This window comes from Mirounga angustirostris, unplaced genomic scaffold, assembly GCF_029215605.1.
Source record: "Mirounga angustirostris isolate CCGP_5_RB_7025 unplaced genomic scaffold, mMirAng1.0.hap1 SCAF_1, whole genome shotgun sequence".
Classification (NCBI taxonomy): Eukaryota; Metazoa; Chordata; class Mammalia; order Carnivora; family Phocidae; genus Mirounga; species Mirounga angustirostris.
The window spans coordinates 159,318,505-159,335,450 of NW_026991709.1; the positions used below are offsets into that span (position 1 = coordinate 159,318,505).

Genomic DNA, 16,946 nt, shown 5'->3' on the forward strand with positions numbered 1-16,946 from the left:
CCCAAATGAATACAAGTAAAACCGAGGAACTTTGGATAAGATTGATGTCAGCATCCTCGAAGTAATTTACTATAGCTTTGCAAAATGTCACCATTGAGGAAAATTGAGCAGTGTACAAGTCATCTCTCTGTATTATTCCTTACAACTACATGTGAATCTACAATTCACAACAAAATGAATGATAAAATTATTCTTTTTCCAGTTACTTTCCAATCTTTCTGATTACCTAAAGTAAAATTACAATTATGATAGCAATGTGTCATTTACACTTCTCTGACACTTGCAAATATACCTTTTGAACAAACAGCAGGCTTCATGCTCAACGTCTTCAGCAGACAATACTTAGTTATAACTCAACAACGTTTAATTATGCTTATTTTGAGAGTTATCTTTACATGTTAAGAGAGACTCATTTTCACCTCATAATGGTGATAGAAAGTTTTCCTTTAAAAAATAAATTAAAAAATTTTTAAATCGGGGCGCCTGGGTGGCTCAGATGGTTAAGCGTCTGCCTTCGGCTCAGGTCATGATCCTGGGGTCCTGGGATCGAGTCCTGCATTGGGCTCCCTGCTTGGCGGGGAGCCTGCTTCTCCCTCTCCCTCTGCTGTTCCCCTGCTTGTGCTCTCTCACTCTCTCTGTCAAATAAATAAATAAAATCTTTAAAAAAAAATTTTTTTTTTTAAATCAACTCCCTTTCTGTAAAGAGCAGTATTGATAGTGTGGACTGTCAAAAATAATGGAGGTGGTATGCAGACAATGGAATTTGAGGCCCCCCCGCATCGAGCTCCCAGCTCAGCGGGGTGTCTATTTCTCATTCTCCCTTTGCCCCCGGCTCTTGCTCTCTCTCCTTCTCTCTAACTGAAATAAATAAATAAAACCTTAAAAAAAGGGCGCCTGGGTGGCTCAGTTGGTTAAGCGACTGCCTTCGGCTCAGGTCATGATCCTGGAGTCCCGGGATCGAGTCCCACATCGGGCTCCCTGCTCGGCAGGGAGTCTGCTTCTCCCTCTGACCCTCCTCCCTTTCATTCTCTCTGTCTCAAATAAATAAATAAAATCTTTAAAAAAAAAAAAAAACCTTAAAAAAAAAAAAAGAAATTCTCCTCAAAGCGATCTACTAATGCCATGCAATTCCAGTCAATATTTTAGCAGAATTTTTTTATAGAAATTGACGAGTTGATTCTAAAATTTATATGAAGATCCAAAGGGCCAGCAATAGCCAAGACAATTCAGGAGAGGAAGAAGAAAGTTGGAGGACTTATGCTACCAGATATCAGAACTTATAATGTAAGTATAGTAATTAATACAATGTAGTATTGGCATAAAGATAGGCAAACAGATCAGTGGAACAGGATAGAGTCTAGAAATAAACCCGTAAATATACAGTCATCTGATTTATGAGAAAGGTGGGGAAATATGAAAGCAGTGGGGAAAGATGGTCTTTTTATTTTTTAATAAAGATTTATTTATTCTAGAGCGAGAGCGGTGGGGGGAGGGGCAGAGGGAGAGAAAGAGAGAATCCTGAAGCGGACTCCTCGCTGAGCCCAACATGGGGCTCAATACCCCCAGGACCGTGAGATCACGACCTGAGCCAAAACCAAGAGTCAGCTGCCCAACTGACTCAGCCACCCAGGCACCCCAAGATGGTCTTTTTAATAGGGTCATGGCTGCTTTTGTGGCTATGCTCACTGACTCCCGACATCATCTGTGGGGCCTACATTTCCATACAGGGCACATGTGAGTTATGCACAGAACCCTGTGGGGCCTTCCCATAGCTCAAAACCATGAGGGAGATCTGACTCAGGCTTGAACTATTTCTACCCCTCAGCTCTGCTGAGGAAATACCCCAGTCCTCTTAAGGATTCCCCCTTCCTTCACCAACTTTCCTGGGTGAGGAGCCAAAAAAGGGATGTGGTCTCCAGTCTCCACACTGGGCCCAATAATCTTTACCTCCTGGTGTTCATTTCCTTCTGTAGTTTCCTCTCACACTGAATCAAAGCTGAACTGTATGGCTAGTAGAATTCTGTAGAGGTCATGGTGTATGACTTCTGAAGCTTGGACATATCACACATTACAGCTTCTACCTTGGTCCTTTGGGTTGTTTTCTCAGGAAGGAGTCAGCTGCCATGTCATAAGGACAATCAAACAGCCCTATGGAATGGCCCATGTGGAAAGAAACCAATTTGTCAAGTACCAGTTTGCCCGTCATGTGAGTGAACCACGTTGGAAACGGATTCTCTAGCCCCAGGCGAGACTTCAGATGATTCTAGCATCTAGCTTTGTGTCTTTAAGCTGAGGTCCAAGACATCATGGAGTAGAGATAAATCAGGCACGCTGTGCTCCATTTGAATTCCTGGTCCCTGGAAATCATGAGATGATAAATGACTATTGGTTCATGGCACTAAGTTTTGCAGCAATAGGTAGCTAACATAGTGGCTCAAGCCTGAAGCCCTTCTGGACCAAACCCTGGACTCTGGGAAACTCTTGCACATTAGCCCGACCCACGAGGATTCATTGGCAGCTCTTCTGCAGCCTCCTCTTGTCCTTATGTCCCTCTCCTTTCCCTGTCCAGGGAGACATAGGGGAGGATCAGTACATCTGCTGCCTAAGGAGGGGTTCCACTGGGAAATGAGATGCTCATCAGTCTTGCTTGTAGCCCCCCACCCCAGCTTTAAGAGTAAGTCTCATAGAACCCCCTCACCTTGGCAATGGTGGGGAAGGGGAAAAGCCCAGTACTCCCCAGTGAACCCTGGGCCTACGAGGATTCCCTGTCTCATCTCTTCCCACACTTTTGCTCATTGGGGGTGGGGGAGGAGGGTGAGTGACGTGGTCAGGCCAGTCCTGCCACTTCGCTGTTTACTTCTGGGGCAGTGCCTGTTCTTGCCCCAGTCTTAGGAGACATCCTTAATCATCCTTAAATGTGAGATCCTCAACTCTGTCCTCAATCTTGTATCTCGATTGTCAATACTAGGAAAACAGGAAAAGGCCCCCTCAACATCTAGATCAAAGGCATTCACACCCACTCTTTCTTCTTAGGTTTCCTTCCTGCTCCTGCTTCCTTCCCTCTAACTCTGTTCTCTAGGAACACTGAACCATCAGCAGTTTCTGGAATGAGTTATGACATGCTCTCTCTTTTCTCCATACCTTTGCACATAGTCATCCCTCTATTGGCAGTAACCTCCTTCTACCTTTGCCCAGCAGATTCTTTCTTACCCTTCAATAGTCACCTCAGCACTGCCTCCTCTGGGCCCCATGACCACTCTGTCTCGTAGGCTACATCAGGTGTCTCTCCTGGGCCATCTTCACGCCTTTGCTTCCTTTATGTAGTATATATCGTGCTGTATTTGTGGCAGGGGCAGAAAGCTGTCCACTGCAGTTTATTCTTCCACTTCTATAGCAAACAGCTGTTGCTGGAAGGCAACTGCCTAACCCGGGTCCCTCATTTCTCACTCCTCTTGCATCTAGAGATGATATGGAAGAAATGTTACAATGTCACAAGGTTAGAAGATAAAGAATAACTGGGAAATAACATTTGACAGGGTGATCCAGGGGGGCCTGAGTTGAGACTCATATGGCAGGAAGGATCCAGCCGTGTCAAGATCTTCAAAATGGGGGAGAGGGGGAGCTGTTGAGACAGAGGAACTAAGAAGGGCAATGGTGAAACAAGTCTGATGTATTTGAGAACAGCAAGAAGGCCAGTGTGGCAGGAGTGCACTGACTGATCAGGGGAGAAAGGGAGACTGGCTGGGGGCAGAGTCCTTTGCCACCCTGCTTCCCTGCTTTGTTTTTCTCCATCACACTTACTCCATCTAATACACTACATATTTCACTTATTTATATGCTTTATTTTCTGGGGCTGCCGCTAGAACATAAGTTCCACGAGGGCGGGGATTTTGTCTAATTTGTTCACTGCTCTCTCTCCAGGGCTCAGAATAGTGCCTGCCACACAGTAAGCGCTCAAACCTAGGCTTGTTGCATGAATAAATCCATGAAAAAGAGACAAAGACCAAATGATGTAGGGCCACGAAGACCACGGTAGTAGGGCCATTCCAGGCAAAGGGGACCAGAGGCACCCATAGGGATGGGCATGTGTTGATAAAGACAGGACAAAGCACCCACAGCATTGTCAGGATGGAGTTGGAGGAGGGTGTCAATCCACACTGTAGAAAGATTGACTGGGTGGAAGCAGGGCTCCTTGGTCCCTATGGGGCTAGTTCTTCTGAAGTGCAAAGCCTGAAACAGTCAGAGGCAGGTGGTCCAGGGAAGTGGAGCCAGGGGAGACATCGCCCACGTGAGAGAACACAGATGGAGCCAGCAGCCATGAGGAGATAGCAGCCCTGTCTCGCAGTGCCCTTAACTCAGTGAGGCAGGGGTCAGCCCTGGGACTCAACCTCCTGTCTTCCGGGGTGACCGCGGTGACCCACTGGCTCTGGCGTTACCACTTTGCCCTTCATGAGGTCTTTTGACCTTCTCGTCCATCCTAGGCTGTCAGTGGGGTGGGAACTCTTACCTCATTCCACAGAAGAGGAAACAGGCTGAATTTTCCTCAGGACTCTGGGATGTAAGTGACAGAAATCTAACTTCAACTGCCTTATCTTGGCTTGTCTCTTAGAAAGCAGTGCCCGCGACAAAGCCTAACATGCTGTCACTTTATTTTGGAGTTCAGTACCCAGGCAGCAAGAGTGAAAAAGAGAGGTGAGGAAAAGACGGGGAGCAGAGAAAAGAAACATGAGGTTGTCACACTATTATCACACTGGTCACAGTCTCAGCAGACACAGCTTGTTGCTGGGTCTCATACAGGGCTGCCAGACCAATATAGGACACCCAGGTAAATTTGAGTTCCAGATGAACACAAACAATGTTTTAGGCCAAGTGTTTTTATTTGCTAATTCTGACGACTTTAGTCCCATGAGATATCTCCAGAAAGGCATTTGGAACCGTCCACTGGGGAAAGGTAAAAGCAGAGACTTGACTTCTAAGCTTCTCCTCAAATTCTGAGTCTCATTGGGGATGTTCACTCCCCCACATCTCTGGGCTGTATTCCCAGACTTTTCTGAGCAGTCACTAGAAGAGTCACCAAAGCTTCTGTGAGTCCATTTAGACAGGACTTGGACCAGAAGCTGCCGCAGCTCCTGCTGACACCAGCCCCTGGTGTGGCTGTGACTTTCCCTTAAGCAAGTGGTGAAGGCTGGAGGGTGGAGTGGGGATGGGGCTGGGGAAATGCGGGAGGGACAGGGGCAGTTGGATTCAAGCATCACTGGATACAAGTGCCCAGATTTTAACCCTAAGTTGTGTCCCTCACCATCTCTTTGTTTTCCTCTGCTTTTATTTTTTATTTGTTTGTTTGTTTGTTTTTTGAAAGATTTTATTTATTTATTTGAGAGAGAGAGAGAGAGCACATGAGAGGGGGGAGGGTCGGGAGGGTCAGAGGGAGAAGCAGACTCCCTGCCAAGCAGGGAGCCCGATGCGGGACTCGATCCCGGGACTCCAGGATCATGACCTGAGCCGAAGGCAGCCGCTTAACCGACTGAGCCACCCAGGCGCCCTATTTGTTTATTTTTTAAGTAGGCTCTACACCCAACATGGGGCTCAAACTCACAACCCCGAGATCAAGAGTTGCATGCTCTACTGACTGAGCCAGCCAGACACCCCTGTTTTCCTCTGTTTTTTATTTAGCTTTACTCTCGGGTAGGCTCTGCCCTTGAGGTGACAAGAAGTCCCCCAGCAATTCTAGACACGTCTTATTCTTTCTCCACAGAGAAAAGGTCTTCTTTCTCCCAATATAGCTGCCTTCCTCCACTCTAAAAAAGAACCAGACTTGAGAGTTACTGGCCTTGATTGCCCTGGAACTGGTTGAGTGCCTGTCCCTGACAGGGTTACTGTGGGCGGAGAGCTGCAGTATAGCCTTGTGAGTAAGAAGGCTCTGGAATGCAGCCCATGGCTAGTTATGGGAAGAGGAAGAGGACTTAGTATGATGTGAGTTGTCTTTTTGTGGGTGCACCCCTGCCTACATATATACACACACAACTGGGACTTCGTGGAGCACAGGAACCGTGGCTGGTTCATCTCTGTGTCCCTAGGGTTGTCCTGGAAGCTGAGGACTGATTTGTTTTGGATGAATCAATGAATGAATTAATGGATCTTTGTTTTCTTCACCATATCTAGCAGAAAAATGCCTGAAACTACCACCCCAGATTTATATCACCCAGCAACTGATATGTAACTTCAGTCTTTCTCCTACATATGATAGAGCACTTGATAAATCACTTTCACATCTGATTCTCACAATATCTCAGAGTTGGGGTTATTAACACCATTTTAGAATGAAGAAATTGAGGCCTAGATTGTCAAGTGAGTTGCTCAAAGGCGCAGGAGCTTAGACTGGGGGAGTACCGAGAAGGGAAGACTAGAACGGGCATGGAGGGACAGCCAGCCAGTGACTCCTGGATTAGTAAAAACTGCCAAGGAAGGAACCCCTGAGGAAAACTGGCCATGTTTAAATAGCAAACCCCAGAGTACTTCATAAATCATGCAAAGCTGTATCAGAGAGAATAATGCAACAGTTCATTCTGTTTTGAATGGTTCAGTCGTGTGGTGAGGTTTCTCAATGCCTATTGCGGTGCTGGGGACAATAAGGCAGATCAGAACAAGTGCTGACCCTTGAGGAGCCCCCCAGTCTAGATGAGGAGCAGAGGGAGAAGCAGACATCAAGTAAGCAGTGTTGTGGGGCTGTGACAGGGGCCTACCAGGGCCATGGCTTCCCTGTGGGAACAGGAGAAAAGAGAGTGATGGCCAGAAAAGGCCCTGCAGTGCAAGTGACCTGTGAAGGGAGACACATCTCACACATAGACACACACAAGCATACACTCTCTGCCTAAACTTCCATGGGCTTCATCACACATAGTATATATTTCAAAGGTCTTACCATGAACCATGAAACCCTCTATGACTTGCTCTGCCCATTTCTCCCACCTCACTTCTTTGCACGTTCTCCCGTCCTCACTCTGCTCCAACCACACTGGCCTCTCTGCTGTTCCTTGAGCAGGACACCTTGTTTCTTCACAAAGCTTTTTCCCTTGCCGTTCCATTTACCTATAACAGTTTCTGCAGGTAATGTCAAGAGGCGGGCTCCCCCATTGTCAACAGGAGCCTGCCCAAATGTCACCTCCTCAGGGAGCCTTTCTTACCACCTGTGTCTAATACCACCTTTCCTCCAACTTCCATCTCTGCTCCATATACCATCTTATCATCAGCATCCCATTCATCACTTTATGGATTTCTTTTTTTAATTTAAATATCTGATAGATAATATAATCTCATGATTAAAACTTAAAGATAATATAAAGGACATGCACTGAAAATCTAGTTCTCACCTTTATCCCATTCATGAGGTATGGTGGCTTTGTAGTACAACTAAGCTGGAACTACATTTCCCAGAATCCTCTTCTCTATATGGATCTGTATTCACATCGGTCAGAAGAGACATTTGCATGAGATTTGGAAGGCAAAAGTGAAAGAGCAATTATACTGTTTATACTCTGAAAATCATGCAGGGCACCTGCCACGGGGCAGCTCCTGGTGTCACTGGTCTGCTGGTCTTGTTGCCTTGAGGCAGCACCCAGACCCATACCTCCTCCAGCCCCCATCAAATCTCCCCCTTTGGCTTTTTTGAATCCTGGGCCAGGCATGTGTGCAGCTTTGTGGTGAAAGACACCAGGTTCTGCTGCAGGTCACCCACACATGGCACTGAAGTTAGAGGTGAGAAAAGACAAACATGGCTTCCATTTGGTCTTTGTGTGTTCTAGTTATCCTTATGGGGTCCAATGTGCCATTGTCCTCCTCCACATCTAGCTTTTCTTCCTGAATGCTGGTCTACCTGACCTATGGTGACCAATGTTGGGTCCAACACTGAACTCAGAAACAATAGCCTGCGTAAACTTTTTTAACAACTCCAACAAATTGTGTAGGTCTAATCCCTACCATTAACTTCTTATTCTAACTGCTCTTATTAAATCTTAATTGATATACCAGTTAATCACATTTTTTATTTGCTGAAGTATGTTATTTTTCTACCTTCACTCTTCCCCCCCCTCCAAAAAAGAAACATATGGTATATACAATTCTATATCTTGCTTTGTCACTTAATAATACCTCTTCGAGATCGTTCCATATCAATATATAGAGAATTCTCTCATTCTTTTTTATAATTGCATAGTATTCCTTTGACTGGATGTATTGTAGCTTATTTAACCAGTTCCCCTTTGATGGAAATTTAAGTGAAATTTTGTGTGTGCTTGTGTGTGGGGGGGATGCTACTTATGTGTTGTTTACCACACAAAGTAGTAAGGCTCTTGAGAGGCCTTGCTTTTCTCATGTTCTTAGGATGTAACAAAGCTTAGCACATAAGAGAGTCTCAGTAAATAGCTTATTGAAAGAATGAAACACTCCTAGACTTTTTTCATGGGTTATCTTTTTCACACCCATCACTACTCTCCAATCTTTATTGTCAGCCCAGGCTATGCTGAGGGAACCAGATTGCTAACTGCCCCCTCTCTGCCTCAACCTCCTCCACATCTCCAATTACATGTCCCACAGAGGTCCTTTGAGTCAGTATTTCTGGAACTGAACTCCTCACTCCTAACCTCACTTTAACCTCCTTTGAACCTTCCAGGCTCCAATCTTCTCTCTCTCTCTCTGACCTCACGAGCTCAATCAGATAGTACTAGGTCCCATCCATGTCCCACTGATGTGACAAACTTCCTCAAGTGAGTTTTCTGCACAGATCAGTAAGTCACAATCCCAGACATTCCCTGCCCACCCAGCCTCACATACAGTCCCAGCCTGGACTTTCTTCTCTCTCGCTTCCAGCAGGACACCAATTTAGTGGGAGACTCTTAAAACGGCTGTCATCATGTCATTCCCTTAACCAACAACTCTGAAGTCTGTCTTCCCCAACCCAAACCTGTTGTACCAAAGGTCTTTTATATAACTGTTCCCTTCCCCTTCATTTTCTATAGGCCCTATTCTGGTTATCTATTGCTGTATAACAAAGCAGCCCAAAACATAGCAGCTTAAAACAAGAATTTATTAGCATCTCTTGGTTCTGTAGGTTGGCTGGGCTCAACTGGGCAGGTCTCACTTGGAGTCTCTTGTATAACTACAGTAAACTTTTAGTCGGGGCTACAGTCATTTGAAGTTTAACATGGCTGGACATCACAAATGGTGCAGTTACATGGCAGGCAATTAATGCTGACTGCTTGCTGGGGGCTCAGGTGGGGCGATTGATAAGGACACCTGTAATGGTTTGGGCTTCTCAAAGCATGGAGCCTGCTTTCTGAGGAGGAGCTTCTACTGCCTGAGCATTTCAAGACTTCTGGGTGAAAACTGTAAAGCTTCTTATGATCACTTCTGCTACATCCTATTGGCCAAATGAGTCAGGAAGTTCAACCCAAATTCAAAAGGAAGGGAAGTAGATTCTACATCTCAAAGGAGGAGCAAAGAATTTACCACCATCTTTAATCTATTGTAGTCCACCTTCTGGACACAAATTATTTACATTCCTTCCATGTGCAAAATATATTCACCTCCTCCCAAGGACCCTTAAAGTCTTGTCCCAAAACATCACTGGCTCGTAATGGATCTTATCATATAAATTGGGTCCAGGTACAGAGTAGGTATGATTCCTCAAGAACAGCTTCTTGAGTATTCTTCTTCTTTTTTTTTTTTTTTTAAAGATTTTTTTTTTTATTTATTTATTTGAGACAGAGAGCATGAGAGGGAGGAGGGTCAGAGGGCGAAGCAGACTCCCTCCTGAGCAGGGAGCCCGATGCGGGACTCGATCCCGGGACTCCAGGATCATGACCTGAGCCGAAGGCAGTCGCTTAACCAACTGAGCCACCCAGGCGCCCTTGAGTATTATTCTTCTTGATCTGAAGACCTGTAAGATATAGACAGGTTTTCTGCTCTCCAGAAACCAACAGAGGTGACAGGCTTGAGATAACCAAAGCAGACACCTTTTTTTTTCCTTTTTAAACTTATTTATTTATTTGAGGTTGGGGAGGAGCAGAGGGAGACAGGGAGAGAGAGAGTCCCAAGCCAACTTCCTGCTGAGGGGCCTGATCTCACAACCCTGAGAGCACAACCTGAGCTGAAACCAAGAGTCAGATGCTTAACCAACCACACCACCCAGGTGCCCCCAGAGCAGGCACTTCTGTTCCAAAAAGGGAAAAACAGGAGTCACATAGCTACCACTGGGCCATAGCAATTCTGAAATCCAGTTAGGCACACATTGCCAGCTCTTTGATTACTGTACAGTCCTGCTCCCTGGGAATGATTCTCTATAGCTCTTGATTCTACCCTCTTGGCTCATGGGTTTCTTCTAAGTCATCCTTTCTTTTCCATAAGAAACAGCCCATGTTGGGGCACCTGGGTGGCTCTGTTGGTTAAATTTCTACCTTCAGGTCAGGTCATGATCCCAAGCTCCTGGGATTGAGCCCCGAGTCTGGCTCCCTGCTCAGCGGGGAGTCTGCTTCTCCCTCTACCCCTCCCCCTGCTTGGGCTCGCTCTCTCTCAAATAAATAAATAAAATACTTAAAAAAAAAAAAAAAAGAAATAGTCCATATTTACATCTGAATAGCCTTCTCAATCAACTTCTTAGAAGGCAGGGGCTTTGCCTTTTCAGGTGTTCTCTAATTACTTCTTTATCTTCAAACCCAGCATTTTGTATGGCTGCAGAATGGGGTGGAATTTCCATAATTATTTGCCTTTGAGACTATTTCCAATTTCCATTCCCCTGAATACTCTGCAAATGGTACTCACTGAGCACCTGCTGTGCTCCAGCACTGTTCTAGGGATCAGGGATACAGCAATGAGTGAAACAGACAAAAATGCTTGCCCTTATGGAACTGCCATTCTAGTGGGAGAGACAGGCAATAAAAGTAAACAATATAAAGAAACAAAAAAAGTGCCTGAGCGGCTCAGTCAGTTAAGCTTCTGACTCTTGGTTTCAGCTCAGGTCATGATCTCGTGGTCATAGGATCGAGCCCTGCATCAGGCTCCACACTCGGCGGGGAGTCTGCTTGAAGATTCTCTCCTTCTGCCCTTCCCCTCACTCTCTTCCTCTCTCTCTCTCAAATAAATAAATCTTAAAAAAAAAAAAAGGCAGGAAGGAAAATAGCAAGTGGTGTTTTGTGTCTAAGTGTTGATAGGAAAAGGAACTTTCATTTTAAATAAGAAAGGCCATTCTCACTGAGAAGATGACATTTAAGTCAAGACCTGAGAAAGTGAGGGAGTGGTCATACAGGTATCTGGGGGAAGAACTTTCCAGACAGAAAGAAATGCAGCTGTAAAGGCCTGAGTTAAATGTGTGCCTTCTCTTTTCATAAACTGGTATAGTTTGAGCGGACTGATCTGAGGGGTATTAGAAGGAGATGAGGTCAGAGAGGTATTTGGGAGTCAAAGCTTTTAGTTTTAGTCTGATTTATGGGAAGAGTTTGAGCAAGAGAATGACGGTTTGACATTTTGATAGAATTACTCTGGCTGCTGTGTTAAGAAATGATAAAGAGAGACGTGGGAGCAGGAAATCAAGATTTTTTGCACTACTCCAGGGGAGAAATGATGGAGGTTCAGACCAGGTGGTAATGGCAGAGATAGTAAGAGGTAGTCATGTTCTGAATATCTTTTGAAGGCTATGGATGAGGGGCATAAGAGAGAGGGGAGTTAAATTCATTTTCCAGGACTGCTGTAACACATCACCACAGGCTTAAAACAACAGAAATGTAATCTCTCATACAACTCAAATAGAAAATTCAAAATCAACCCCTCCCCTCCCTTTTTTTAGTCTTTTTTAGCTTCTGGTGTCTGTCAGCATTCTTTGGTTTGTGGATACTCACTCAAATCTCTGACTCCATCTTCACAGGGACTTCTTTTCTCTGTGTGTTTGTACTCTCTGACACTGTGTGTATCTTCTAAAGACACTTGTCATTGGATGTAGGACCCACGTGGATAATCCAGGATGTTCTCATCTCAAGATCCTTAATTACAGGGGTGTCTGGGTGGCTCAGTCGTTAAGTGTCTGCCTTCGGCTCAAGTCATGATCCCAGGGTTCTGGGATCGAGCCACACATTGGGCTCCCTGCTCTGTGGGAAGCCTGCTTCTCCCTCTCCCACTCCCCCTGCTTGTGTTCCCTCTCTTGCGCGGTCTCTCTGTCAAATAAATAAATAAAATCTTAAAAAAAAAAAAAAAGATCCTTAATTATATTTGCAAATACCCTTTTTCCAAATCAGGTCACATCCACAGGGTCCAGGATGTAGGCTTATCTTTTTGCGGGTCACTATTCAACCCGCTACAGGAGACAGAATGATTCCAAAGTTTTTTAGAATGTGCAACTGAAAGAATGAAGTTTTCATGAACCAAGACAGGAAAAGACTATGAGAAGAGCATGTTGTTGAAGATGGAGATAAAGTTCCGAGTTGATCTTAATGTGTTTAGATGGGGCGGGTCTTTGATAGGGTGTCCCACCCTCTTAAGAGCTTTACAGTGTACAACTTTATTGCCTCACCTTTGACAGTAAGCTCAGGGAGTCTTGAGCTGTTGTCACCAGCTGGACTCCAAAGCCTGACCTTTATGCCTACCTGCTTATTGTACTCATTGACCTTTGTCCCACATTTTTCCTTAGGCTCTTCTTTCTAGCTTATCTTTTAACTCAGGCAAAGACCTGAGGGGCATAACGTTCCCTGATGGAAACCAAAATACCCCTCAGTCGGGGTGCCTGGGTGGCTCAGTTAGTTAAGCGTCTGCGTTCGGCCCAGGTCATGACCTCAGGGTCCTGGGATAGAGCTGCATCGGGCTGTCTGCTCAGCTGGGAGCCCTGTTTCTCCCCCTCCCTCTGCCTGCCACTCTGCCAACTTGTGTGCACTCTCTCTCCGTCAAATAAATAAATACAATCTCTAAAAAACAAACAAACAAACAATACTCCTCAAGCAATAACAACTGCCCAGACCACCCAGACCAGCTTGAACTTAACCCCCTACTCACACCTATGCAGATGGACCATGGAGTGGCCCACAGACTGACCAAGACTTACCTTTACCTCATCGTAACTGTAAAATCTCCACCCAAGGAAGAGCACAAGCCTCATATACATAACATACAGTGTATGTATAGGCATGTTTCCTTAAGGCACATGCACCTCCTTTTGCTCGCCTCTACATAAGATGACAAGGCTCCCTTATCTAAATATTCATCCTAACCCTAAATAAAAGGAATCCATTTGCCTTTGCTCTGTGAGCCACGGATTTGGAAGTTATTCCCAGCGATCTCCTTATTTGCTGCAAATAAAGTTTACTTTGTGAGACAACTCCACCTGGTACATCTGTGACTCACTAAGGAGTGACCTCATGTTAGTTGGGTTACACTGGTTTTCCATTTTCTTGGACCAGAAGAAATGTTCTGGTAATGTCTATCACTCTGTTACACAATTGGTACATCATTTTCAGTCGACTAGATCATGCACATTAACGTCCAACCTCCCTTGGTTCACATCTCACTCTACTACTTACTGTGTGAGCTAGGTCAAACCCACCTGTAGCAGGTCTCTGTTCCCTGTTCCCAAAAGGGTGAAAATAATCTTTCCTTAAGTGATTAAACTAAGGACAAATGGAGATGATCCAAAGGTGTAGTACAAAGGCATGGTGGGCGCTCAATAAATATGGGTACCCTTCCTCAACACAATGTAAGTCTGTCAAATAACCACTCTTTTAGCTCCCATTACTCAGAGACCTCTCCCTGAAAAAGCCTGTTCCTAGAGCATGCATGCTTTGTTTGATCCTGAACAGCTCAGGGCACACAGTAGGACTACTTAGTTGACTGATCAGTGCCTTCTGCAGACGGACACTACTGGAAGAGCCAGTTTACTCTCGTCCTCCCTTCCGCGGCATTCATTATTCCGGGGGGAACGCGGGAGCGGGGGAAGAGGGGGCGATGGCTGAGACAGCGGTTTGCGGATTCAACATGGCGCCGTCCTTCTCATTGTACGAGCCTCAAAGATGGCAACAACCAATTGGGGGCAGACATGTTTGTGCCACGTGATCTAGGCTCAGCCCAGAAGCGGCCGGAACGTGTCGCAAGATTGAGGCGGGGCTCCTCCCCCGCACTCTTGGCGTCGAGAGTCTCGTGACAGGTACTTCCGCTCCGGGCGGCGGCGGTGGCGGAAGTGGGAGCGGAGCCGGAGTCTTGGCCATAAAGCTCGAGGCGGCGGCAGCGGCGGCGTTGAAGGCTTGGGGAGTGCCGAGGAGTCAGCAGGAGCCGGAACCGGAACTTGAACTTCTCCTCAGCTCCTGTCCTCCCTTGTACCTCCTCCTCGGTGGGAGCCCTAGCGACGCGTCCGGCCCGGAGCCCCCAACGGAGCGGCCGCGGTAAGCAGCGGGCCCAGCCTGGCCGGTGGCCTGGCCCCATCCCCCTCCTCAGCTCCTCGTTCGCCTGGGCCTCGCGTCGTCCGTACCTTGGGCAGGCTCTGGGCCCACGCAGGCCTCGCGGGGAAACCCAGCGTCGCTCAGGGCCCAAGAGCAGGCCCGGACCGCACCCGGCTGGGGGATTGGGGGGAGGTCAGAGGTCGCCGGGTGTGCCCTCTGGCCGGGTTGTCGACCGCGGGCCGGCGATCCCGGACGCCGTGTTTGCTGGTAGCGTCGAGACCCGGAGTGTCTCCTGATTCGGGTGGCCTCTGGACACTGGGGGCCTGCGCCGCGGCGGGACGCGCTGTTGGGCTGAGTCCCTTGGAGCAGCGAGCCGGAGTGTGTCGGAGCCGACCGCGCCCGCTGCCTTGTCTGGGGACGCTGTCCCGGGCGCCGCCGACCGTGCGGGCCTTGCTAACAGGCTCCCACGGCTGAGCCACGTTCCCGTCTGTGTCTTCAGTTGAACAGCCTGACCCTTTTAAGTGGGAGAGGTTCCCTGACGGCAACTGAGTCAAGGCAGTGAGTCAGGTCACGTGCATTGGGCTCGCCCCAAGCACTTGTATACACATGAGACGCTTCTGGCTCTGGGAGACAGGGAGCTTTTTGTCGTAAGTATGTTGTGGTAAATCCCGAAGGAAGTTTTCAAACTTGTTGGGGGAAAGTTGGTGGTTGGCTGTAGAGCTGTGTTTGGACGCCACCGCGTCGGGGACCTCATACTGCCTTAAATCAAAGCTTGATGCCTAGTGGTTCGTAAAAGTGGAAAATTGAGAGTAATAATAGCAAACATTTGAGCGCTGGTTGTGTTCTGGGCAGCGCGCCAAAAACTTTTGCACAGATTTTTATGTTTAATGCTCAGAACAGCCCTCAAGTACCATTATTGTCAAAGAACGGAGAGGTTAAGTTGTTTGTCCGAGGTCACACAGCTAATAAGTTAAGGAGCGAAGATTCAAGCCTAGGCAATCAGACTCCAGAGTACTGTACTCAGTCTCTGGGTTGTACTGCTTTCCGATGCTCCAGAAGTTTGTGATCTGTCTTTTGCCACCTGGTATCTCCCTCTCTCTGCCTCCTTTGTTTCTAGTTGATGACATTTGAAAGCCTCTTCTGGTTCTACCTTACAGCCACCTTAGTTCTACCTTAAAATCATAAGATACTCCATTTGCGGTTGTGACTTTTAACACAGGTTTTTTGTAGTGTAGTGCCAGTATTAGAAGCTCTACAGTTTTATCAAGTGCTTAAATGAGGTCTGAAAAATTTTGTTACGTAAATGTTTTGTCAAACGAATTAAGCCTGGCAATCCTGCCATGTGAACCTTTCTTAAAACCTTAGTACATGGGTATCTAGCCAGTTGGTTCCTTCCTGTTGAAAATACTCTATCTTCTCTTTGGATTACAAAAGAACAGGCTCTTGTCTCTTCCTTGTGACTTAAGCAGCTGATTAGCCGCATGACTTCTCATCCATGGATTAATAGAGTCTCCTATTAGTGTGTTTCTCTTCAGACTTGGGAGAGTTTGCTCAGATTTGAGTCTAAGAACTGGAAGGTGAATTGTGAGTACTCCTGAAGATACTGTCCAAGCTAAAGCTTAGTCCTCCCAACCCTGTTGTATTCTAATTTTTTTTTTTAACTCTGCATACCTAAAAATATGATGTATTTAAGTGAGTAATAAGTATGGTAGTCTTAAATTAAATAATGTTTAAATTTAGAGAGTAGAGTAGAGTAATGATGAGCACCTTTTCATTCATTGAGATGTTTTGAGTATTAGGCATTACTGGTTATTGACTCAGGGAGATAGGTGTGGTTATTGTCCTAAAGGAATTTAAAAATGATGTGCGATCATGGCCAGGAATTCTGTTGTGGAATGGCTTGGTGGTAGAACCTGAGGCTTTTGGAAAGAGGAGTTGTTTCTCATCTCTGCAAGTGAATCCATAGTAGGCAGTCTGGTATTCTGGCCAACTTGAAGCCTTTGTTAATCGTAATAGCATTTGTATAGTTTGCTCTTGAGAGTATAGAAGATAATGTTACAGTTTCAAATTGATCATGTCTTTGGAAGAGAAACCTTGGACGCTAAACTTGTTTTTCCTTTGGCTCTAGTGGCATTTTGTTGTTCACTTGAGGGAGTTCATGTCATTGCTATTTGACACTGCAAATGTTTGCTGTTGCACTGCTCTTTGAGCAAAGGCACATTTGGCATGCTGGATTTTTTTTTCTTTAGCTGATGAAGAAAGTTTAATATAGTGCCCACCAGTTATAGTTTACTAAATAAAGCCCTATGCCACCCTATCTCCTGCAACCGCTCTGGCTCCCCTTCTTTAAAAGGAGATTTGAGTTTTGTGTTTGTGGTAGAACTGCATGAGTAAACAAACAGAAGGGTGGAATGTAGGAGAAAGCACTCTAAAAATAGTTTTGTTAGTATATATCTCCAGGTAATTGTTAGTGATCACTTGGGCATTTGATTGTTTTATTATGTTTTGTTTGTGTCTACCAGGCCTAGGCCCCCAAAT

The 16,946-nt window shown here is 46.0% G+C and overlaps 1 protein-coding gene and 1 long non-coding RNA gene across 9 annotated transcripts in view; one reads left to right on the plus strand and one right to left on the minus strand.

The window, feature by feature from the left end:
• Positions 1–298: 298 nt before the first annotated feature.
• On the minus strand, positions 299–14,123 carry LOC135364445 (uncharacterized). Of its 2 annotated transcripts, none has more exons than XR_010411560.1 (4): positions 11,889–14,123; positions 3,225–3,458; positions 1,948–2,357; positions 299–635 (listed from the first exon to the last, which is right to left on the minus strand). It is a non-coding gene; the product is annotated as an uncharacterized LOC135364445 (long non-coding RNA). The 2 variants fall into 2 exon arrangements; XR_010411561.1 differs by having other exon boundaries at positions 3,211–3,458.
• A 71-nt stretch (positions 14,124–14,194) lies between these two features.
• RAB7A (RAB7A, member RAS oncogene family) overlaps positions 14,195–16,946 on the plus strand; it is an 89,652-nt gene continuing 86,900 nt past the window's right edge. For 4 of the 7 annotated variants that reach the window (XM_064591360.1, XM_045904223.3, XM_045904226.3 and 1 more), the window contains exon 1: positions 14,195–14,411. The gene's annotated coding sequence lies outside the window, so the exon portion shown is untranslated. Of the gene's footprint in view, positions 14,412–14,466; positions 15,056–16,946 lie in introns of those variants that run through there. The other 3 variants (XM_054504546.2, XM_064591375.1, XM_054504547.2) reach the window with 2 other exon arrangements.